This window comes from Propithecus coquereli, unplaced genomic scaffold (genome assembly GCF_000956105.1).
Source record: "Propithecus coquereli isolate 6110/MARCELLA unplaced genomic scaffold, Pcoq_1.0 Scaffold241, whole genome shotgun sequence".
In the NCBI taxonomy this organism is placed as follows: domain Eukaryota; kingdom Metazoa; phylum Chordata; class Mammalia; order Primates; family Indriidae; genus Propithecus; species Propithecus coquereli.
The window spans coordinates 3527715-3550963 of NW_012147964.1; the positions used below are offsets into that span (position 1 = coordinate 3527715).

Below are 23249 nucleotides of genomic sequence, written 5' to 3' on the forward strand. Positions count from 1 at the left end.
TTTTTTTTTTTGACACATCTAGCATGGAGGCGCCACCAGTTTGCAACCCCTATTTAGACAGTCATTCCTCTTGGGGAATGTGGGCTGGGGAGATCCAGGGGTGGGCAGATAGGGAGAGAGAGCTGCCGCCCCAGGGCCTGGTTTCTCTGTGCGCTGCAGGGGAAGCCGCTGGAGGCTGAGATGAGCAGGGAGTTTCCTGCAGGGATGACAGGAGCCCTGGGGGAGCCGAGCTGGGAGGCCAGCAGCCCCGATCACAGGGCCCAGGTGGTGGTGGGGGACACGGAGTGTCAGCATTGGCTAAAGTCCCTGAGTTCACAGAATATGGCGGCTGCATCCTCCCATATAGGAAGGGCTTCCTTTCGGGACCCCTTGCTGCTTTTGGAGACATACCAAATGTTTCCCAGCATCACCAGGGAAGCTTGCCAAAAATGCAGATTCCAGCATCCAGTTCCCCCGCAAGATTCTGGTTCATTCCATCTGGGTAGGGGCCCAGGAATCTGCATTTTAAGATCCAGGCCCACGAGTTAGGCAATTGTGAAACCCTGGCAATTAGGAGATGGGCTTAGGCGAATGACCTTGGGTTTCACCTCCCAGAGACTCGGTTTCCACCTCTGTAAAATGGGGTTCATCATTATCTCGCCTCCTTGCTTTATACAGAGGGTTCCACGAGAGGGAGCCCATGAAGTGTTTCAGGAAAGCGGAGCCGCTGTTATTATTACTGACATTCTTCCCCCGAAAATGAGCCCCCGGAGTTAGGATCCTGGTTTCGAACCCGCTGCCCCTAGGCCCGGGATTCGAACTCGAGAAATGCCTCGCGCCTCCTTGACGTCATGAAGTCGCCCCAGGAAAGCCGCTCCTCGGCCCGCCCCCGAGTCTCCCGCACCGGGCCGATTTGCATATTAGCATTGCCCCACCCCCGCTGTGCGCTCTCCGGCTCGCGAGTGGCCCGCGGCGGTGCCACTCAGCGCTCCGCCCCCCGGCCCTGCCCGCGCGCGGAGCCCCGTCCCGCTCTCCTGGGCGCAGCCTACCCCGCTGCCTGCCCCGCGCCCCGCCCCCGGCGCCGGCCTCCTGCTGTCCGGGCCCGCGATTGGTCGCACTGGGACGCCAGGGCCCGCCCCCCGCGCGCAGGCCCCGCCCCCCAGAGAGGAGCGAGCGCTCGCGGGCCGGGGCGGCGGGTTCGGCTGCGCGGCGGGGCTGAGGCGGCCGCGGGGCCGGATTGCAGGTAAGGGCGCCGCGATTCGGGCCGGGGAGCGAGACCGGGGGCTGAGGGCGGCGCCGGCGGCCCGGGAGGTGGCTGGGACAGCTCTGACTCTGCGGACGAGTTGAGGGTCGGGGGTCAGCTGAGGAGGGGGCTGGGGCTGGGGACCCGGGCTGCAGTTACGGGCTGGGGCTGGAGTTGGGGGCCAGGTTAGCTGGGGAGGGGGCTGCAGTTGTCGGTCGAGGTTAGCTGGGGAAGGGGCTGCAGTTGTAGGTCGAGGTTAGCTGGGGAGGAGGCTGCAGTTGTAGTTGAGGTTAGCTGGGGAGGGGGCTGAACTTGGGGACCGAGGTTAGCTGGGGAGGGGTCTGCAGTTGTAGGTCGAAGTTAGCTGGGGAGGAGGATGGAGTTGGGGTCCAGGTTAGCTGGGGAGGGGGCTACAGTTGTAGGCCGAGGTTGGCTGGGGAGGGGTCTGAGGGCGGAGTTGGAGGTCTGAGTTAGTTGGGGAGGAGGCTGGGGTTGAGTGGAGGGTGGAGGTTATTTGAGGAGGGACTTGGGAGTGGAGTTGAGGGTCGTGGGTAGCCAGGGAGGGGGTCGGGGATGGAGTTGGAAGTGTGGTCCCCTGGGGAGGGGGCTGCAGACAGAGTTAGGGGCTGGGCTTAGCTGGGGAGGGGGCTGAGGGGTGCAGCTTGTTGAGAAGGGGGATGGAGGGACCCTGTGGTTAGGGTCATCTGGGGAAGGGCCAGAGGGACAAAGTCAGGGGCTGGCCAGGAAGGGGCTGGGGGTGGAGGTGGCAGTCAGGCTTGTCCCAGAAGGGGTCCCGGGGGTATGGGAAGAAATGGAGAGCTTGAAGTGCACGGGGTGGGGGAGGACATTAGGGCGGGGTGGTGAGAAGGGTGTGGGGTAAGGGCCGAGAGACGCCAGGGGCAGGTGTTTTGCTAGAGGTTGATTATTCAGGAGGTAATGGGGGGGTCTCGGGTAGGATTCAGTTATAAGGAATTTGGAATCACCCCCTGTACTTTTTGGGGGGACTAATCATTTGTCACAGAAAAGGGCACCGGGCAGAAGTCCCTGGGGAGCAGGCAGCAGCAGGAGATGGGAGTTCAAAATACTTTCCGAGGTCTATTTCTAGGATATAGGGTGCAAAGGAGATGTCTTAGGAAGCAGAAAGGCTCATGTTGGTGACTGAATTTTTCAGGAACTGAAGTGGGAGTTTTTGGGACGATGATATTGAGGGGCGTGGGTGGCACTTTATTTTTCCTGGGTAGCGGGGGTTGCTAGGGGCTGGGAGGTGGGCGGTGGAAGACAGGCTTGACAGCAGAAAAGCAGCAGGTCCCCAGGGAGGAGTCTTGAAACTGTTGCTAGGTGTCAGCCAGGCAAGCGCCAGGTTCACACACTCGCGCCCGTCAGGGGCTGCGGTCTGGTCTCGCAGAGATGGGGCGTTGAGGGGCTCAGGGAGATGGGCCCAGTGTTCAGATCTTGCCTCGAGCTGCCAACTTGGCAGTGTCACCTCTCGGAGGTGTTGTTTGCCCCCCGGAAAAGCGGGTATCATAAATACAGCAGCATGTGCCTCGTAGGGTCCTCGCAACATCCGACGGGGGAATCCCTGCCCCAGACTTCCTGGCACACCCTGAAGGTTCCTGAAGCATCGAGGATAACGTTCTAAATGGAGTCTTCTCTTGGGGTGCTGGGGTGGCGGTGGGGGAGTAGAATGACTGGGTTGGCATAGAGGCAAGGAAAGAAAGCAGTTGGCACTTAACTCTAGTCATTGGGGTGCGCATAAGAGTCACCCTAGGAGCTTTAAAAGACAATCTGCAAAAAAAAAAAAAAGAAAAAAGTCTCCATATTAGTAAAAGTGAGAAAAAAACTCAAAAGGAAGTAGAATCTGTCTGGACCTGGCACCAGGAGATTCTGAAGGCTTGTCAAGGGACAAGTGCATGTGCTTGAGAGAAGGTTGCTTGAGTCATTGGGACCTAGGTGTCCCCTCTAAGGAACCGTTCCGATGTGTGCCCCGTAAGGAACCAGCGAGCCCTGATTTATGCTCTTTAAATTTATGAGCTTTACAACTTGACTTTATGTGACGCGTTCGGGTCTCTCCCCCCCAGGCACTGTGCACACTGGGGTGGGGTCGTTTTCTGGGGCGAGGGTGTCCGGGGCACTGCAGGGTGCTGAGCAGTGTCCCCGGCCTCCACCCACCCCGCACCAGGAGCACCCATCAGTCGTGACAGCCACAAATGTCCCCAGCCATCGCCCAGTGTCCTGTAGGGGCAGAATCACTCCGTTTGAAAACCATTGTTATAGAAAAAACTGATTTATTTTCTCATTTAAAGACCCCCTCCTCTCACCTTTGAGCCTTAGGAACTGTTGGCCATTCCGAACTGGGGATTGTCCTTTAAATTATTTAGTGCTCTTGTTTTGAGAGGGGAGAAAAAAAAAAAAATCACTGCTTTTAGAGAATATTGGAAATGCTGACTTATTTCTGGGTGGGGATTTTGTGTGACTTCTGAACACTGCACATGCATTTCGAATGTGGGCTGGCCGCCCTTCCCAGTCACAGGCGCTGGAAGGTGGCGAGTTGGTGAGTTGCTTCCTCGGTTTTAACGTCGAGCGTGAGGTTCCGAAAGTGGCTTGAATGAGTTCCTCAGGTGAGCCCTGGTCACAGAGGAGCTTTATTGAGAACATATGCTTTGACCGACGCCTTTATTTTCTGTTCTTGTTTCATACTTAATAAACCCTGGGGCCCTGCCGTGTGGGGAAAGACAGGTAAACACGAACCGTCCTCACACGTAGACAACGCGGCGTCGTGTTCACCGAATGGAGGTATTTTTCTCGTACGCCATGTCGCAGTGTGAAAAACTCCTTTTTCTCCCCATTCAAGGTGTTACTGCAGATTTTTCTCATTTGCATCTGCAGACAGGGATGGTCTTTAAAATCGCATGAACTAAGTCGTTTGTAGTTTTGAAGATTCAGGGCGATTCCTTCCAAAAAGGTCGTGCCTGGCCTCTGTGGCTTTGGAACTTTCTGGTGCTTTCCGGGGAGGCCGGTTACTATGGCAGCTGTGTGACAGATCAGGGTGGCACAGCCTTCTTGTCCCCTTACTGTGTCCCATGCAGCCTGCTGTGTCTCAAATGACACGGGCAGCCGTGGGGGTGACTGTCCGAGCTGGGTTTCTGTGTCTGGGAAGGTTTGTCTCAGCTCTGCCACACGCTCGCGTCCTTTCACGGGGACTCGTGCAACGCGGCCACGTCCTTGGCTGTGTCAGGGCGCCTCCCTCCGAGCAGCGTTGTCGATTTTGACATTTGTCGACCTCACTTGTCACTGCCTCTTGCTGCTGCACCCTTTGGCCTGGCTTGTGTCCGTTAAGGATTAGGGAAGAACGTTCGCGGTCTGTGTCACCCAGGAGACCCGGCGCTGCAGACCTGACGTGAGAGCGAAGGACATGGGGTGACTTGTTCTCTGTGGCACACTGGCCCCCAGCATGTCACACCCGTCCTTCTCACCTGTTCTCTGACGTGGGAGGGCCACCTTCTCTCCGTGTCGCTGTGTGGGTCCTCACCTCTCACCTGGTCTTGCCACTGGTGGGCTTGGGGGCCGCTCCAAGACTCTTCCAGAAACGGTTGCTGGTTCTTCCCGAGAACCTTGCAAGAGAGGAAAGTCTTTTTGCTTTTTATTGTTTTAAATGGAGGCTACAATTTACATATCGTAAAATTCAACTCTTTTAAGCCTACCATTCGGTTTTTTATTAATAAGTTTATTGAGTTGTGCAACCATCTCCCTAAACCCCTTTTAGAACTTTCCACCACCTCAATAAGATCCTTTGTCCTCATCAGCAGTCGCCCTCCACCCACTTCCCAGCCCCTGGCACCCACAAAGCTATGCCCTGTCTCTGTGGATCTGCCTGTTCTGGACGTTTCGTATAAATGGAGTCTCACACTGTGTGTCCTTCTGTGTCTGGCATCTCTCACTGAGCACGATGTCCTCAGGGTCTCTCCACGCTGTGGCCTGTGTCAGAGCCTTGTCCCTTTTCCTGGCTGAGTGATGTTCCATTGCGTGGATGGACCATGCTGTGTGTGTCCATTCATTTGTGGATGGGATTTGGGTATGTCCACCTTTGGCGTTGAAGCATACGGCTGCTGTGTAAATGGCTTTTCCTGGGCACAGGTGGCCCACTAGACTGAAGCTTGGGGTGTTCATTGAGGGGTGTTGTTGCCTCAATTCTGTCTGCTTTCTTTCCCACCCCAGTGCTCCCGCTTGAGCTAAGAGCAGCCTCCAATCTCTGTCACTCCAGTGGGTGGACCCCTCAAGGCCCCAATAAGCTCCCTAAATCGCCAATCAGGTGGTGACTTCCCTGCCACCTCCAGCAGCTCATCGTCCGTGCCAGAATCGCAGGTCCTCACGTGGCCTCTGTGGCCCTGCACGAGTTGGCCCCACCAGACCCTTCCGAGGCCCCCCCACCCAGTCACCCCATCCAGCTCCCCACTGCCCCCCGGGTTTCCTGGACGCCGCCGTTGCTGTCTCCTTTGTCTGAAACGTTCCTTCCTTCCTTCCTCTGTCCAACAAAGGCCCGTTGTGTGCCTATTTTAAGCCTCAGAACCTGTGCCAGGCCTTGGGAGCGCCACGTGAATGAGCCGCCTGTGTGCTGGCGCGGGGGGCGTGGAGGTGGCAGCTGGGGTCGGAGGAGCCTGAGCCCTGCTGCCTGCCCTGGCACCGGGAGGCGGGGTCCCTGGGGGTGGCAAGGAGAGGGGCTCAGCCTGGGTACTCTGTGAGCTTCACTCCTGCAGGCACAGTAAGAAGTCTCCTAGGGGTGGAGGGGTGGAGGGGTAGGGAGGTGGGGTGAGGTCGGTGGCCAGGAAGGTCCAGAGAAGAGGCCAAAAGGAAGCTTTGAGCTGAACACACGTGTGGCAGGGGACAGTGGGAGGAGAGCATCCCATCTCCGTGTGTGCACAGAGGCGGCTGGGTCCCTCCTTTCATCCAGTGCTCAGCCTGGACACCGGTGACGTGCCGAGTCCCTGTGGGCTGGGGCAGTCCTGGGCCCACAGCTAAGGCCCAGGCCTTGCGGGCCTTGTCTTTGCCGAATTGCACAGGGTTCCCGGGGCTGCTGTCACCAATGATCACAAACTGGGTAGTTAAAACAAAAGAAATGTATTATTCTCTTGCAGTCTTGGAGGCCAGATGTCTGAGATGAAGGGGTAGCAGGGCTGCCCTCCCTCTGGAGCCTCCGGAGAGGAGCCTTCCTGCCTCCCCCACCTCCTGGGGGTCCCGGGCATCCCTTGGCTTGTGGCCACATCGTCCTAATCTCTGCCTCTGTCGTCACACAGCAGGCTCCCCTTTGTGTGTGTGTGTGTGTGTGTGTGTGTGTGTGTGTGTGTCTCCTGAGGACACCTGTCACCAGATCAGGGCCCACCCTACACCAGGGGGACCCCATCTTGTTACACCTTCAAAGACCCTATTTCCAAATAAGGTTCCATTCTCAGGTATAGGGGTTTAGGTCATGGACAGATCCTTTTGGGGAGCCCAGCGCACCCCCCACCACATAGGAAGCGGCCGGTGCCCTGCGTGTGGTGAGATTCAGGATGTCCCCAGACTGTGGTCCGGGTTTTGAGCCCCTTCCTGCTTCTCCCTCCTCCTTCTGTCTTTCCCAACAACACAGAAACTAAACCATGCAGCACCGCATGCAAAATGGAGAACTGGGTGCCCCCAGGGGCCCCCCGAAAACCGCCTGCCGCGTCCTCCTCCAACGACGTGCAGCACACGGAAGGATGCGGTGGGAATTTTAAAGCACTCTATAAATATTAACGGTGTTGTTGTTAAAATGCTGGGCTTTGAATAAACCAGGGTCTCTTGGACTTGGACACTAGGGCCAGATCAGTCTCTGGGTGGGTGAAGTTATTTTTTTGTTTGTTTGTTTTTCTTTTTTTAAGAGACGAGCTCTTGCTCTGTCACCCAGGCTGGAGTGCAGTGGTGCAATCATAGCTCACTGCAGCCTCCAACTGCTGGGCTCAAGCGATCCTTCTGCCTCAGCCTCCCGAGTAGCTGGGACTACAGGTGCGCAACACGACACCTGGTCAATTTTTCTGTTTTTTTTAGAGATGGGGTCTTGCTCTTGCTCTTGTCCCTGCCTCCACCCACTCCATGCCAGGAGCACCCCCCAGTCATGACAACCACAAATGTCCCCAGACATCACCCAGTGTCCCCTGTAGGCAGAGTCACCCCTAGTTGAGAGCCACTGGGCTAAACTATTTCTAATAAGATTTTCTGATTCAGTGATTGCATTAAATAAAAAGATATGTCTGGGTTTTTAATAGACTTTATTTTTCGAGCTGTTTTTGATTCGCAGCAAAGTTGAGTGGTTCGTACAGAGAGTTCCCATATGCACCTGCTCCTCCCAAATGCACAGCCTCCCCCACTGTCCGCCTCCAGCAGCAGAGTGGGACGTTTGGTACAGTCCCTGCCCGTGAACCTACAGTGACATATCCTTGTCACCCCGAGTGCACAGTTGACATTGGGATTCACTCTTGGTGTTGAACGTTCTATGGGTTTGGACAAATGGGCAATGACACGTGTCCACCATTGGAGTGTGCTACAGAGTTGCAGGGTGCCGTGGCTCATGCCTGTAATCCCAGCGACACGGGAGGCCGAGGTGGGAGGATCGCTTGAGGTCAGGAGTTAGAGACCAGCCTGAGCAAGAGCGAGACCCCCGTCTCTACAAAAATATAGAAAAATTAGCTGGGTATGGTGGTGCCTGTAGTCCCAGCTACTCGGGAGACTGAGGCAGAAGGATCGCTTAAGCCCAGCAGTTGGAGCCTGCAGTGAGCTATGATGACGCCACTGCACTCCAGCCTGGGTGACAGAGCAAGACCTGGTCTCTTAAAAAAACAAAACAAAACAAGAATAATTTCACTGCCCTAAAAATCCTCTGTGCTCTTAGTATTCATCCCTCTCCCTCCGTGGTATTTTGTTTTTATGGGCAAAGAGATAAGACCAACACAGTAACCTTGAATGGCTGTTGGGAAGGACGTACCTTTGTATACTATGGCATTTTATATGAATTATCTTCTATGTTACCCATCCTGATGAACAGTCCAGTAGAAACCCAGCCAGGAGCTTCACAGATAATTTTAAACCTTCTACTGGCCATATTAAAAAAACGAAAATAGGTGAAACTGATATTAATGATGCATTCTTCTTAACTCCATAGATCCAAAATATTTTTTTGTTTTGCAGACACAGTCTTGCTCTGTCACCCAGGCTGGAGTGCAGTGGTGCAATCATAGCTCAATGCAGCCTCCAGCTCCTGGGCTCAAGAGATCCTCCTGCCTCAGACTCCTGAGTAGCTGGGACTACAGGCATGTGCCACCATGCCCCACTAATTTTTCTATTTTTAGTAGAGACGGGGTCTTGCTCTTGCTCAGGCTGGTCTCGAACTCCTAGCCTCAAGTGATCTTCTTGCGTCGGCCTCCCAGGGTGCCAAAATATTATGCCTGCGTGCCATTCAGTGTAAAGAAAGCATGAATGGCTTTTTTCCATTCTTCCTTTCCCACTAAGTCTTGGAGGTTGGGTGTGTGTTTTGCACCCAGAGCCCATCTCAGTTTGGAGGAGCCACTCTCAGGCGCTCGGTGGCACCCGAGGCCAGCGGCAGCCGTGCTGGAAGTGCAGGTCTGGGAAGAAAACAGGGAAAGTGTCAGGAGGAAATAACATGTCTGAAGGCATGTGCATGCATCTTCACATTTGGACGTAGCGGTGGTCGTTTTTGGAACTACTCTACTGCTTGCTTTGCTGAGGGATGGTGCCGGACGCCAAGAAAGTACTTGTCAGGACTTTCCAAAGGGGAAGAAAGCCGGTCTACTCATTGCTTGCTAAAATGAGGGTTGAAAGATTTACAGTGCATTAAACATTATAAAAAGCACATCGGTGCTATTTTGGAGGCAGAGTGTAGGTCAGCACAAGGGAACACGCAGCTTTGTTCTGGCGGAACTGAGCCCATGGGCTGAGAAACTTATGTGGATTTAGAATCAGAGAATCTTAAAACGTCAGTTCACCAAGGGCCCTGGAGATTGTCCTGGGGTCGGCAAACCACGGCCCCTGGGCCACCACAACTCATAGCCTGTTTTGATATGCGACCTGTGGGCTAAGATGGTTATCACATTTTCATTTTAATTATTATTATTTTTTGAGATAGTCTCGATCTGTTGCCTGGGCTAGATTGCAGTGGTGTCATCACAGCTCACTGCAGCCTCCAACTCCTGGGCTCAAGTGATCTTCCTGCCTCAGCTCCTGAGTAGCTGGGACTACAGGCATGTGCCACTGTCCCTGGCTATTTTTTCTATTTTTAGTAGAGATGGGCTCTCGCTCTTGCTCAGGCTGGTCTTGAACTTCCGAGCTCAAATGATCCACCCGCCTCGGCCTCCCAGAGTGCTAGGATTACAGACGTGAGCCACCGTGCCTGGCCACACATTTTTAAATGGTAGGGGAAAAAAGGTCATGACACATTAAAATTATACGGAGTTCAGATCTCAGTGTCCGGAAATAAAGTTTTATTGGCACACGGCTTCGTGCATTGTGCTACAATCGTGCAGTCGGGTAGTCACCATAGAGACTGTGCCACAAAGCCCAAAGCAGTGATGATCGGGCCTCGTCCAGGAAAAGTTTGTTGGCCCCTTGGCTTGAGTGATTTACAGATGACAAAATTGAAGCCGAGAGGTTTCACGAGTTAGTGGTTATGCTGGGACTTGCTCTTGGGAATTCATATTTTAGCTTTTATGATTTCATTTAAGCCTCTGTATTGGCAGAACCCTAATAGTCAACTTCAGAGAACTTGTCCCAAATATAATCTTGTGAGGAACTTTTATCTCATTTATGAGCAGGGTTTAATGATTTCGGAACAAATCTATAGAATGAATTTTTTTCCCCATAGCATTACACCATACATAGTATAATTGGCATTCTGTTTTCTTTCATTTTTTTTTGCATTGTTTTTATTTTTAACTTATTTTTTCTTATTTATGTATTTTTAATTGACAAATATTTTCTTTAGTGTCACCAAATGTAACAGGGCATCTTAGAAATAATGGGCTCTTAGATTTGATCAAATGTGACATTTGGTAGCTCAAAAATATGTCACATTTTTCAATTGAGATGATCTTTATTATGTTACTTAAAGTTGTACAAACAGGCTGGGTGTGGTGGCTCACACCTGTAATCCCAGCACTTTGGGAGGCTGAGGCAGGAGGATCACTTGAGCCCAAGAGTTAGAGGCTGCAGTGAGCTATGATTGCACCACTGCACTCCAGCCTTGGTGACAGAGCGAGACCTTGTCTCTTAAGTAAAAAAAAAAAAAAGAACATACAAACACAAAACTATGCGTAAAATGTCTTAAGCTTATAACTATCATACTAAACCATAAAAAAGTATATAAAGTAAATAAAATCAAAACAGTAACACATGTAGCAGTGGTTATTCAAACTCATAGTCAAATTAACAGCTGTAACATAATGGGGTGGGTGTTTTTTAGAGTGATGTTTTTAATCCTGGCAATTAGCCTGGCAAAATTTTCCAGAGCGAAATTTGAAAACGGTGACAGCTTTAAGTGAAAACAAATGTTTCCTTTTGTTGGCTTGGGAGCAGAGGACAGTTTTCTCTTTCAACACCAGCTGAACCCAGACCTGCCGTTCTCTCAAGGCTAAGAACTGATAAACCATTAGCGCTTAGCAGTGGAGGCCGATGTAAAAATATTCGAGGCAGGGGAGAGAAGTGGTGGTTTGGCTTTTATGATTTTGGGGTTTTCTCCTTGCAGACTGCTGCTTATGAAAATGTACAGTTGTTTCCAACTTGAATTTTCGATGCTCTAGGGGCAGGAGGAGACGGGAGGACATGGGGCTCAGTGGAACTTTGTGGATCGCTTGGCTGTTTTTTCTTGTTCGTCTGTCTCTCTCTGTCTCCTTCTCTGCTTCTTTCTGTCTCTGTCTCTCTGGGTTCCAGAAGAAACTCAGTCTGGCTAAAGAAAACCAAGGCTGCCCGTTTGCGTGTCGCAAAACTCAGATACATGTTTGTAGGTTTGGGGCACACAAGGGCAGGGAACCAGGATTCCAGAACCTTCGCTTCTGATCTGGGCTCTGCCTCTGCCCTCAGCCTGCGTTTTCCCAGCTGTGAAACGGGTCCCATGATAAGGTCATGTTCGTAAGTGTCACTCCGTTGATCGGAGCAGCCTGGCACCTGGAACAGGACAGGACGCCCTCCGCCTGCACGTCGTCTCTGACAAAGATATCGGACTGAGTGAGCTCTGAGGCCTCATTTTTCAAAGAAATTTTTTACTTTGGAATAATTTTAGATTTCCAGCAAAGTTGCAGAGAGAGTATAGAGAGGTCCCGTCGAGCCCTCATCCCACGTCCCTGGATGGTAATGTCTTAGAGTGCCCTGGTGCATTTGTCATGCTAAGAAGTTAACATGGGGACATTTTTATGAACCAAGCTCCACACTTTATTCAGATTTCATTCGTTTTCCCCTTAATGTCCTTTTTCTGCCCCGGGGACCCATCCGGGATCCCACGACAGTCCATGGTGACAGTGTCTCAGACGTTCCTGGTCTCTTGTCACCTGGGCGGGCCCGAGGAGGACTGGCCGGGCATCTTGCAGACCGTCCTCCAGCCTGGGGTCGTCTGATGTGTTTCTCATGGGTGGACCGGGGTTATGGGTTTTGGGAAGACACACAGAAGCGAGGGGCCCTTTTGGTCACACCCTACTAGAGGTGCGTGATTCCCTTGAGACGCACCATTGGTGACATTAACCGTGAGCTCCTGCCCAGGTAGCCTTAGTCCACCTGCCAGAGTCTCCGAGGCCACAGCCCGCTGTGGGAACTCCGGCCTCCCCACGACACTGACACTGGCATGCTCCATCCTCTGTCCCGAGAACTTGGCCTTTGATCTTAGAATCATGATTCAAACTTACTTTCCACCCCACCCAACAAAGGCTATGCCCCTCGAGATGGTTTTGGGGCCTTGGAATCCCATCATTTCATCTGTCTTGGCCGCAAACGCTGAAGAACGTCGCAGAGAAACATTTCCCTTCTGATTTGAGACATATGTGTCCCGCTGGTCCCAAATGTGTTGGGAGGGGGGCTTGGCCCAGATCCCGGTGTTGGAAACTGAAACAAGCATAAGCTGGCCTGGAGTGTTGCACACAGCTCTGCCACATTTGTTAAAAAGGAAGGGGGAGATTTATGTATTTATAATTTTTTTTTTTTCAGATACAATGTCTCCTTCTGTTGCCCAAGCTAGAGTACAGTGGCGTAATCACAGCTCACTGCAGCCTCCAACTCCTGGGCTCAAGCGATCCTCCTACCTTAGCCTCCTGAGTAGCTGGGACTACAGGTGTGCACCGTCACACCTGGCTAATTTTTAAATTTTTTGTAGAGATGGGGTCTTGCTATATTATCCAAGCTGGTCTCAAATTCCTGTCCTCAAGTGATCCTCCCGCCTTGGCCTCCCAGAGTGCTGGGATTACCAGCGTGAGCTACCGCTGGGCCTGGCAGGGGGAGATGTAGATCCGCAGGTGGAGTTGAGACACAGACCACCCAAGGCCGGGGAACCACCTGACCAAATCCCAGTGTCTGCCCTCTGGCCTCCAGAACTGAGCTGACACACCCTGGGTCCGAGTTCTTTCGTGGATGGTGTGTCTGGCAAAAGCAGAGGATTGCTGGAAACCAGGATATCTGCATGTCGGGGCGTTTGGTGTGCCCTTTAAAAGAGAAACTGGGCTGGTAGAAAGAGGACGGGCTCTCGGCTCCTGGGGACGGTGAATGGGGCCTTTTGTCTCATGGAGGCTTTTTTCTTCGTGGCCTCTTTTGACTCGGCAAACACGGCAGGGTGTTGTTGGGCACTGGGTGTGCGGGGCTGTGCCTGCGAGCTGGGCCTGGTCTCGGGAGGGAGAGACCTGGTGGGCACGGACGCGACCTCGGACCCACCGGGCGCTTGGCGCACACCGGACTCGGGCCCTGTGACTTCCCAGCCCTGCCCTCGCCCTCCTCCCAGATCCACTTCCTCTCTTGCCTGCTCTGGTTTTGTTTTGTTTGTTTGTTTTCATTGTTGTTGTTTTGTTTTGTTTTGTTTTTAATTGTGGTAAATTACACATAACATGAAATGTACTATTTTAACCATTTTTAATTGCACAGTTTGGCGACGTTAGGCGCATTCACATTGCTGTGCAACCATCAGCACCCTCCACCTCCAGAACTTTCTTGTCTTCCCAAACTGACACTGTCCCCATGAAACACTCCCCACCCCCTCCCCAGCCCCTGGCACCTACCATCCTGCTTCCTGTCTCTGTGGATCTGATGACTCCAGGGACCTCCTGTGGGTGGAGTCACACAGGACTTGTCCTTCTGTGTTTGGCTTCTCTCCCTGAGCACGATGTCCTCAAGGTCGACCCGTGTTCGTATTTTAAGGCCGAGTAATACCCATTGTGTGGACGGACCTCATCGTGCTCAGCCACCCACCCCTCAGGGGTGCGTTCACTTTTTGGCTGTTGCAAATCACGCTGCTGTGAACATCGGGGACAGTTTCCCCTGTGGACATAGGTTTTCCTTTCTCTCTGGTCGACACTCAGGGGTGGCATTGCAGGACCCATCGTCTATTTTTAAACCCGCACACTGTTTGTTGGTCTGCGCTTCTGTGCCCAGCGGGGTTTTTGCCCATTTGCGGCTCCTTTTGCAGCTCAGCCCTTCGGGGCTCTGGAAGGACTTGAGTTCCTCCAGCCGATCATGTCCATCAGCTTCCCAGCCCGACGTGACCTCCCCCCGCCCCCCGATTTCTGCACGGACACCTCCCGGCAGCAAGCCTGTCCCCGCCCGCGTGGGTCAGCCCCAGGCAGTTGCTCACGGCACAGTTCACGTTTCTCCCCCTTCCACTGGGGTCTCGCTCCTGTTCTGCGTGTCACCCGGAATGCCCTCTGCTCGGGCTTTGACAACACTGCACTCTCGCCCTCTGCGCCCGTCTCGTCTCCCTGTCTCCCTCTAACCATGTGCTCTGGTGCCACCTCGACGCCGCTGGGCCCCGCCCTCCCCCACCTCCCTGCTCTTGTCTGCGCAGGACGTCACACGTGCTCTAGTCCGAGCTTCGGGTTTCGTTTGTTTCTTTGCTTTACCTGTAAAAGAGGCTCCTGCCTCAAGCGCAGCTGAGAGGCACACACAAAATGTACGTACGGGATGTCGCAGGTGCTCAGTGCACGGCAAGAAACGGACTTTGGTTTAGGTAGAAGCCTGGAGGAAGATGTAGGAGACAGGCTGACGGCCCCAAAGACGTCCTGTCCTAATCCCTGGAACCGGTGAACATGTCACCTTATGTGGCAAAAGGGACTCTGCAGCTGTGATCAAGGACACCTTAGAGGTCACCCTGGATGACCCAGGTGCCCAGTGTCAGCACAGGGTCCTCCCACGAGGGGGCGGGAGTGTCAGAGGCAGAGAGACTGGAAGACGCTGCGCTGCTGGCTCTGAAGGGGCAGGAAGGGCCCCGAGGAAAGTTCCAAACAGGATAGAAATCACTTCCTAGGGTCATCGTAAGGGTCGAGATTGTGAACAAGATTGTGACCTGGGGTTGGCAGTGGCCGTGGTTGTCACTGTTATTGCTGTAATCACTGTTAATATTACTCAAAGTATTGTATATTAATATTAATATGATAGTATATGTTACTGTTATATTACTATTTTTCCCCACCAACACCGCAGGTGTGGACCCAACCAAAGGAAGGGCACACGGTGTTCGTAAGGCTGCCAAGGCCCAGACTAACGACCATAGAAAAATCAGCCGGGTGTGGTGGCACATGCCTGTAGTCCCAACTCCTTGGGAGACTGAGGCAGGAGGATTGCTTGAGCCCAGGAATTGGAGGCTGCAGTGAGCTGTGATAACGCCACTGCACTCCAGCCTGGGTGACAGAGTGAGACCCTGTCTCAAAAAAAAAAAAGAAAAGAATCAAAGCAAAAGCAAATTTGTTTGGCATTTTCTGCTTCTCTGTGATATCGTGTCGCTAGATTGGAATCAGACCCCTCACTCCGATACCGAGCTCAGCACTGCTTGGAAAGGTCCCGTCTCCAGGGCGTGTCCCTAAATCCTATTCCCTGGAAGAACTCTTGGCAGGCACGCGGAAGTGTAATTAAGTGGCGTCTTCCCTCCGCGCTGCTGACACAGATTTGGGTCTGTAATAAAGATGAGGTGTCTCCAGAGAGATGAGGGTCCAATCGGAGCCTGGAGAACTTGCTCTGAGATTCTCTGGAATTCAGGAGCCCCCAGGCCCCCGGGTGGGACGCGATGACCCGTCTAGGAGGGAAAGCACAGATTGGAGCAAGTGGGTCATTTCTCTCTTGGCCTTCCAGCAGCCCAAAGTCCAGCCGGGCTGCGCTCCCTCTGGGGGTTCTTTTCTGCCTCTTCCAGCGTCCAATGTGGCCGGCCATCCTTGGCACACCCTGGCCGTGACACTACTCCAGTCTCTGCCTCCATCCTCACGTGCCCTCCTTCCCTGCGCATGTCTGTGTCCAAATCTCCCTCCTCTTATAAGAACATCAGTTATTAGATTTAGGGCCCAACCTGATCCCGTGTGACTTCATCTTAACTAATTACATCTGCAAAAACCCTGTTTCCAAATAAGGCCCCGTTCTGAGGCATCTGATTCAAAACTTTTTTTTCCAAGTAATTAACTCAGGGTCTGTCTCCCCCGGGCACTGTGGACACTGGGCCCGGATCATTCTCTGGGGTGGGGTGTCCTGGACACTGCAGGTACTGAGCAGCGTCCCTGGTCCCCACCCACCCATGCTAGGAGCTCCCCCGGTCCTGACAGCCATAAATGTCCCCAGACATGGTCCAGTGTCCCCTGGGGACAGAATCCCCTCCCCTCCTCTGATAGGGACCCCTTTGCGAGGAATGTGTCTTTTATGTGTTTTCCTTTGTATCCTATAAGATCCGGGGGAATGTTTTCCCCAGCAGTTCTTTGTGTGACGGGTCCCTCACATGAGCTGATTTAGGTCATCGCTGTCCTTCAGAACTGTCCTCCGCAGAGGGGCCGTGACATCAGCTATTTTCACCAGCTTTTCACCAGCCCAGTTTGGTAAATAACACTCCCGTCTTCTCTACCCCCAAGCAACCTCTCCTGGTCCTGGTGGCATTTCCTGGGTTTTGTGGTTGCAGGTTTTCTGTGAATGACACTGGGGTTGGCCACTGAGCCACCTCTTACCCATGTTCTCTTAAAAGCCAGACCCCTGTTCTGGGACCCTCAAGCTTGCTGCCATGCCCCGGGGTGGTTCCAGGGTTTGACAATCCTCCTGTGCCACAGAGAGACCCTTTAGTTCTTTGGGGGGACAATGTGAGTTTCTGGCGCGCATCTGTCTCTGGGAGTGTGATCTGTTTGGGTTCACTTACGAACACGTCCAACTGTGAGGAGTGGTTGGCACGGCTGCACATTTGTTTGCAGAATTTAAAGCAGTCTGTAACCCCATAGCGTTCTCCATGTGTTAAAACATTACCCGTCCCAAGTGTGTGAAAATCTGGACTTTTTGTCTATTCTAGTCTCAGCCGGAGGGGGAGGCGTTATAACAGCTCTGTTTTAAGAAAACTGGTACGGTATACAGAACGATATAGCATTGTTTTCCAACCCAGGCGACGTTCAGGGATGCACAGCACACTGTTTCCAAGCCTGGTCATGTATAAAAGCTGCCGGATGTAGTACGTGCAATTGAGTGTGAAAATCTGAGTTGTGAACATCAAATCAGGATACCTCTGTTTTCTCCCAGCGCCCCCAGATTTCGCATCGAAGCAGGTGTCCGCTCCGTTTTAGAACGGAGACCTCGCACTTCCGACAGTGGTGCAGTCGTGATTCCCTCCAAGAATGGGCTGCGGCTGCTCTTGTATATTTCAAACACACAAATTTTATATATTTTAAATGTATTCTAGCCTTTTATCTTTGGAGGGTAGGTCTGAATTTCGGAAACAGCCTGAGTCAGTCAGCTAATGCTGTGTAACGAATCACCCACAAACGCAGTGGGTTGAAATGACACGTACTTGTCTCTCAGTTCCTTGTGGGTCGGGAATCCAGCATGGCTCAGCTGGGTCTTCCACTCAGGGGCTGTCTCATGTCAGCCGAGGCTGTGGTCTCATCCGAAGACTCACCCAGGGAAGGGTGTGCTTCCACGCTCACTCATGTGGCTGTTGGCAGGTTTTAGTTTCCTGTTGGCGCAGTGGAGACTCCCTCAGTTCCTCGGTTGTTGGCATGTGAGTCTCTCCCCAACGTGGAAACTTGCTTCGTCAAAGCAGCAAAGGAGTTTGCTAGCAAGTTGGGAGTCGCATCCCCACGGGAGATACTCAAAGAGACAGCCCATCACCTCTGCATATTCTGTTGGCTAGAAGCAAGTCATAGGTCCTGCCCATGTTCAAGGGGAGGGGATTACAAAAGGTACAGACACCAGGAGTTAGGGATCCCTGGGGACCATCTTAGAGTGTCTTCCACACTGTCACAGGTCACTCGGGGGTCAGAAAGACAGATGGCCAAATGGAAAGAGGATAGATTTTGGTTGGACAGAGGATATTACTGCCAGGTTGTGGGGCTGTATTTCTTAATCATCTGATTTTTACTCTTTGAAGGTGGTTTCAGAGGATGCATGCAGCAACGTCATGAGATGACATATTTCTTTGAAGTCGTTTCTCAAAGTGGCTCTTTGTAGGGAAGAATGCCTACGTAATTCTGTCACGTCTGTTAATTACCCAGCTACTTGTCTTTGGTCACCTTGAGTATTCATGGAGAATTAGAGATCAGCCTCTGTGTGTTTGGAGGGGGACTTAGGATGGGATGAAAGAGAGAGAGTGAGATGATGAGAGTCTCACTCTGTCACCTGGGCTAGAGTACTGTGGCATCAGCATAGCTCACAGCAACCTCAAACTCCTGGGCTAAAGCAATCCTCCCGCCTCGGCCTCCCAGAGTGCCAGGATTGCAGGTGTGAGCCACCGTGCCTGGCTTACCACAATTATTGAAGCGATATCGATACACCGTTATTAACTAAAGTCCATACTTGATTTAGATTTTCTTAGTTTTTCCACTGAGGTCCTTTTTCTGCGCCATGGCCCCACCCAGGGTCCCTGGTAACATTTATTCCTGAGATAGGCCATTTCTCAGACCTGTTTTTGGTGACCTGGTGGTTCTGAGGGGCCCTGGGCAGGAATGTTATAAAACGTCCCCTGACGTGGGTTCCTCTGGTGTCTCCCCTTGAACAGTCCAGGGTGCAGGGTTCTGGGAAGGGACGCCGCAGGGGCATGGGCTCTCCACATGCTGTCGACCTCGGTCACCTGGCCAGCCCAGCGGTTTTAAACTTTGAATTATTGCTGATGTTTAAACATCGGGAGATTTTACACTATGAAATCTCCTAGCTTCTCTCAGAATAACTAGAATAGCTGACGACACTGGGCTACGTCCCCTGGGGCCAGGAGCGGTGTCCCTTCGAGTGAGCCAGATGTCGTGTCTGCAGACTCCATAGCTCCGCACCTGCCGCCTTGGGCCGACCTCAGATTCCTGACCCCCGGACTGGCGATCGGCCAGCCCCGCCAGCCCTCCTCCTCGGTCCTCGAGGGCGAATGTCCCCCTGCGTGGCTCATTCCAAGGTGGCTGTAACTCAGGGAGGCAAACGCAGGAGGACAAAGTGACCTTGAAACCTCCCTCACTTTAACTCCACCAGCGCTCAGGGGTTGGTACTTGCAGTTGGTGCGATGGACACAGCTGAGCCCAGGTGGGGGCTCAGAGCCCCCAGTGTCTGGGGGGAGCATGGTCAGGGAGCCCTTCCTCCCTCCAGACCCCAGATGGCCATCAGAGGGCAGCAGCTCATGAGCTTCTGTGGAGGGAGGGAGGCGGCTGCCTGAGATCAGACAGAGCTGAGCCCCCAGAGGGGGATGGATCTGTGGTGGTCACAGCTGAGAGAGGGGGGAGCTCCCGGCATGGGGTAGGTAGGGGCAGGGACACCGCTCAGCACCTGCAAGGCCCAGGATGGCCCTCCCAGAGAACAGTCCCCAAAGTCCAAGTGCCCAGGGGGAGACCCTGTGCCAAGGTGACCTTCAGATTAAAGGGTGTCCCGTGACGCCTGGCACCCAGACAACAGAGCCGTGCCCGGGGCAGCTCCAGCCTGGAAAATGAGGCTGGTCACTTTGGTCATGCGGAGGCGGCAAGGCTGACCTTGTGGAGTCAGGCTGACGTGTGTCGCTGCAGATACCAGAGCTGGGAGCAAAGCCTCAGCCCCACCCCACGTGACAGTGGGGTAGAGGTGACAGCAGGGCCAAGCACGGGGCCTCAGAGGCGAGTGACCTGCCACTCGCTCCCGGGACAGGGGTGGGTACACTGTACCAGGCTGGGGGTTAGGCCAGCAGGGAGGGGGCAAACTGCCAGCCCGGCCTTGGCCAGACCAGGAAGAATCCGTTTCACTCCCCGGGGAGGCTGCCTCTGCTTCATTTGTTCCTTCAACATGGCATTCACGGAGCACGCAAATGGCGCGTGTGATAGGAAAGCGGTCAAAGCGGTGATGCAGGATCTCTCTCTGTGACGAGTCAAGAGACCTTTTTGGTAAAGCACCAGAGACTAAATATTTTCAGCTCTGAGGGGCAGGAGGTCTCTATCGCAGCTGCTCAACTCTGCCATTGTCAGGTAAATGGGTGTGGCTGTGTTTCAATAAAACTTTATTGACAAAAACAAGTGGTGGACCAGCTTGGGCTGTAGTCCTCTGCCCTCTGCTGTGTTAGATTAGCATCGTCCAACTTGAAGGCCCTCGATATTAAGGTAGCATTTGACACAGGCAACCACCCCTTCTTCTCTGGGGCTTCCTCCTAGGTTGGTGACCCTCAGCTGGTTTTATCACCTCTCTGAGCCTAAGGGTCCCCATCCGTAGGGTAAAGATAATATGGATCCTGGCTGGGGACGGTGGCTCACGCCTGTAATCCTAGCTCTCTGGGAGGCCGAGGCGGGCGGATTGTTTGAGCTCAGGAGTTCAAAACCAGCCTGAGCAAGAGCGAGACCCCGTCTCTACTGAAAAATAGAAAGAAATTAATTGGACGACTAAAAATATATAGAAAAAAAATTAGCCGGGCGTGGTGGCTCATGTCTGTAGTCCCAGCTACTCGGGAGGCTGAGGCAGGAGGATCGCTTGAGCCCAGGAGTTTGAGGTTGCTGTGAGCTAGGATGACGCCACGGCACGCTACCCCAGGCAACATAGTGAGACTCTGTCTCAAAAAAAAAAAAAAAAGATAATATGGATCCTTTATGGAGTGGTTAGGCAGATTGAGTTGAATATTTTAGGACCGTGGTTCTCACTGGGGGACACTCGGCAATGTTTGGAGACATTTCTGGTTGTCACACGGGGGTGGGGGCTGCTCCTGGCATGGAGTGGGTGGGGGCCAGGGACGCTGCTCAGTACCTGCAATGCCCAGGACGGCCCCCCTACAATAGAATTATCTGGCCCCAAGTGTCAGACCCAAGGTGGAGAAACCCCAGTATAGCTGAAAACATCTAACAATTTCTAGAAATTTCCATCCATAAAACTGCCACCCTCAGTGGGCATTTTTTGCGTGCTGCCTGGGTGCCGCAGCCTCAAGGGTGCATCGCCGAGGTCAGACTTGGATATTCCAGGGGCTTCCTGCAGCCCCCCGCGTCTGGCCGGGTTGGGGTCCTCCGAGCTGGGGGAGCAGGAGACAGCACGAGTCACTCAGCCACCTGCTCCCCTCCCCCACCCCTTTCATAAGCGCAAACTTCCCCTGCCGATTTGCATATCCCGTTTTTAGCGTCTTTCTTTTCTAGGTTTTATATAATCATCTCATTATTAGATGCTGTCACGGGGACTTAATGTTCCCTCAATCACATTTTAGAGCATTTTTCCAGCATGAGTAGCTAATTGCCTGTCGTCTCTCTCTCTCTCCTCCTTTTTTTTTTTTAAATAAACTTTTCATTTTAGAATAGTTTGAGATTCACGGAAAGAAACAGGAACATAGAACAGAGAGTCCTATACCCCCCACACCCAGCTGCCCCTGTTGTTCACGTCGTATGTTAGCGCAGGGTGCCTGTCACGGTTAGCAAACCAGTGTTGCTACGTCGTCATTCACTGACGTCCGTGTTTATTCAGGTTCTTTATATTCCCCTAGCGTCCTCTTTCTGTCCCAGGGCCCTGTCCCGGATCTCACGTGACATTTAGTCATGTTGCACTGTGACGGTTTCTCAGACTTGTTGTTTCTGATGGACCATCTTAGGGGGGCCAGTCAGGTGTCTTGTAGAATGTCCACCCACTGGGATTCGTGTGACGTTTTTCTTACGATTAGGCTGGGGTGGTGGGTTTTGGGGGAGGAAGGCCACAGAGGCGAAGGCCCTTCTTGTCCGATCCTGTCGAGCATCACCTGACCCACTGGCCCCGGTCACCTGGCTGAGGTGTGTTTGTCAGGTGTCTCTCCTGCAAAGTGACTCTTTTCCCCACTTTGCATACCGTCCCCTTTGGAAGGATGTCACTGTGGGCAGCCTGCACGTGAGCAGTGGGGTTCTGCCACATCTTCGGTCCTACATTTTCGGGTAGGTGGGAGGGATGAGCCACCACTGCTCCCCCCACAACCCCTGCCGCCTCTTCCCTGCCCTTCCGACACGTCCCCTCTGCTTTGTAACATTGCAAAACTCAGAGATGCAGAAATCCAGTGATCGTTTTGCCAGATAAAATTCCAGGATGCTGGTTGAGCGCGGTGGCCCACGCCTGCAATCCCAGCACTTTGGGAGGCTGAGGCACAAGGATAACTTGAGCCCAGGAATTCAAGACCAGCCTGGGCAACACAGCAAGACCCCATCTCTGCGAAAAAAACAGAAAAATTAGCCAGGCATGGTGGTGCCTGCAATCCCAGCTACTTGGGAGGCTGAGGCAGGAGGATCCCTTGAGCCCAGGAGTTGGAGGCTGCAGTGAGTTATGATGATGCCACTGCACTGCAGCTTGGGCGACAGAGCGAGACCCTGTCTCTTAAAAAAAAAAAAAAATTCCAGGTTGCTCAGTTAAATGTGAACTTCAGATAAACCACAAAGAAAAAATTTTTTTCAGTGTAAGTCTATGCCAACTATTGCATGGGTCATACTTACACTAAACATCTATTTGTGGTTTGTCTGAAATTCACATTTAATGGGGTGTCTAGTTTATCCTGCAACTGTATGCGGAAACCATTTCTCACGCTGGGGACAGCTCGTTAGGGGCTGCTACCCGCAGTGATTTTACAGGTCTCACACTGTACTATTTAGAACGAGATGAACATTTTGCTCTCCATAGTTAGATTTTTTTTTTTTGAGACAGAGTCTCACTGTGTTGCCCGGGCTAGAGTGCCATGGCGTCAGCCTAGCTCACAGCAACCTCAAACTCCTGGGCTCAAGCCATCCTCCTGCCTCAGCCTCCCGAGTAGCTGGGACTACAGGCATGCGCCACCATGCCCGGCTAATTTTTTCTATATATTTTTAGTTGTCCAATTAATTTCTTTCTATTTTTAGTAGAGACGGGATCTCACTCTTGCTCAGGCTGGTCTCAAACTCCTGAGCTCAAACAATCCGCCCACCTTGGCCTCCCAGAGAGCTAGGATTACAGGCGTGAGCCACCACGCCCGGCCCATAGTTAGATATTTTGAGTGCCCTTTGCAGCCAAGGTTTTTAGCCAGTAGACAAAGACGAGGTGTTCACAAATGAAGACAGATGATGATGAAAACAATGGCCTCTTCTGCATTTAAAAGAAACAAAACCCTGGGGTCCTGAATGTGTGTTTGTGTCAGGGGATGCTCTGATGATTTTGCTGTGTGGCATTGAGGGTCGGACCGAGAACTTTTTCATGTGGACGGGGGTCTAATTTCAGGATGTAAGATTGGAAAGCTGCCCGGGTGACAGTATGTAGTGGCTGAAATAGTGCTGCATTCTCAAAGACTGTCTTCCAGGCAGGAGGTCTCACACTATACAGCCAGTTGGCCAAATCCAGCTTGCCCGGTGTTGTAAATAAAGTTTTATTGGCACACAGCCGCGCCCATCTCTTTTTGCACAGTCTG

General features: G+C 52.7%; 1 long non-coding RNA gene across 1 annotated transcript in view; it reads left to right on the forward strand.

Annotated features, from left to right (window-relative positions):
• Nucleotides 1-1176: 1176 nt before the first annotated feature.
• The window catches only part of LOC105811894, a 120664-nt gene continuing 98591 nt past the window's right edge, over nucleotides 1177-23249 (forward strand). The window contains exon 1 of the long non-coding RNA XR_001137575.1: nucleotides 1177-1222. This is a non-coding gene — a long non-coding RNA (uncharacterized LOC105811894). The remainder of the gene's footprint in view (nucleotides 1223-23249) is intronic.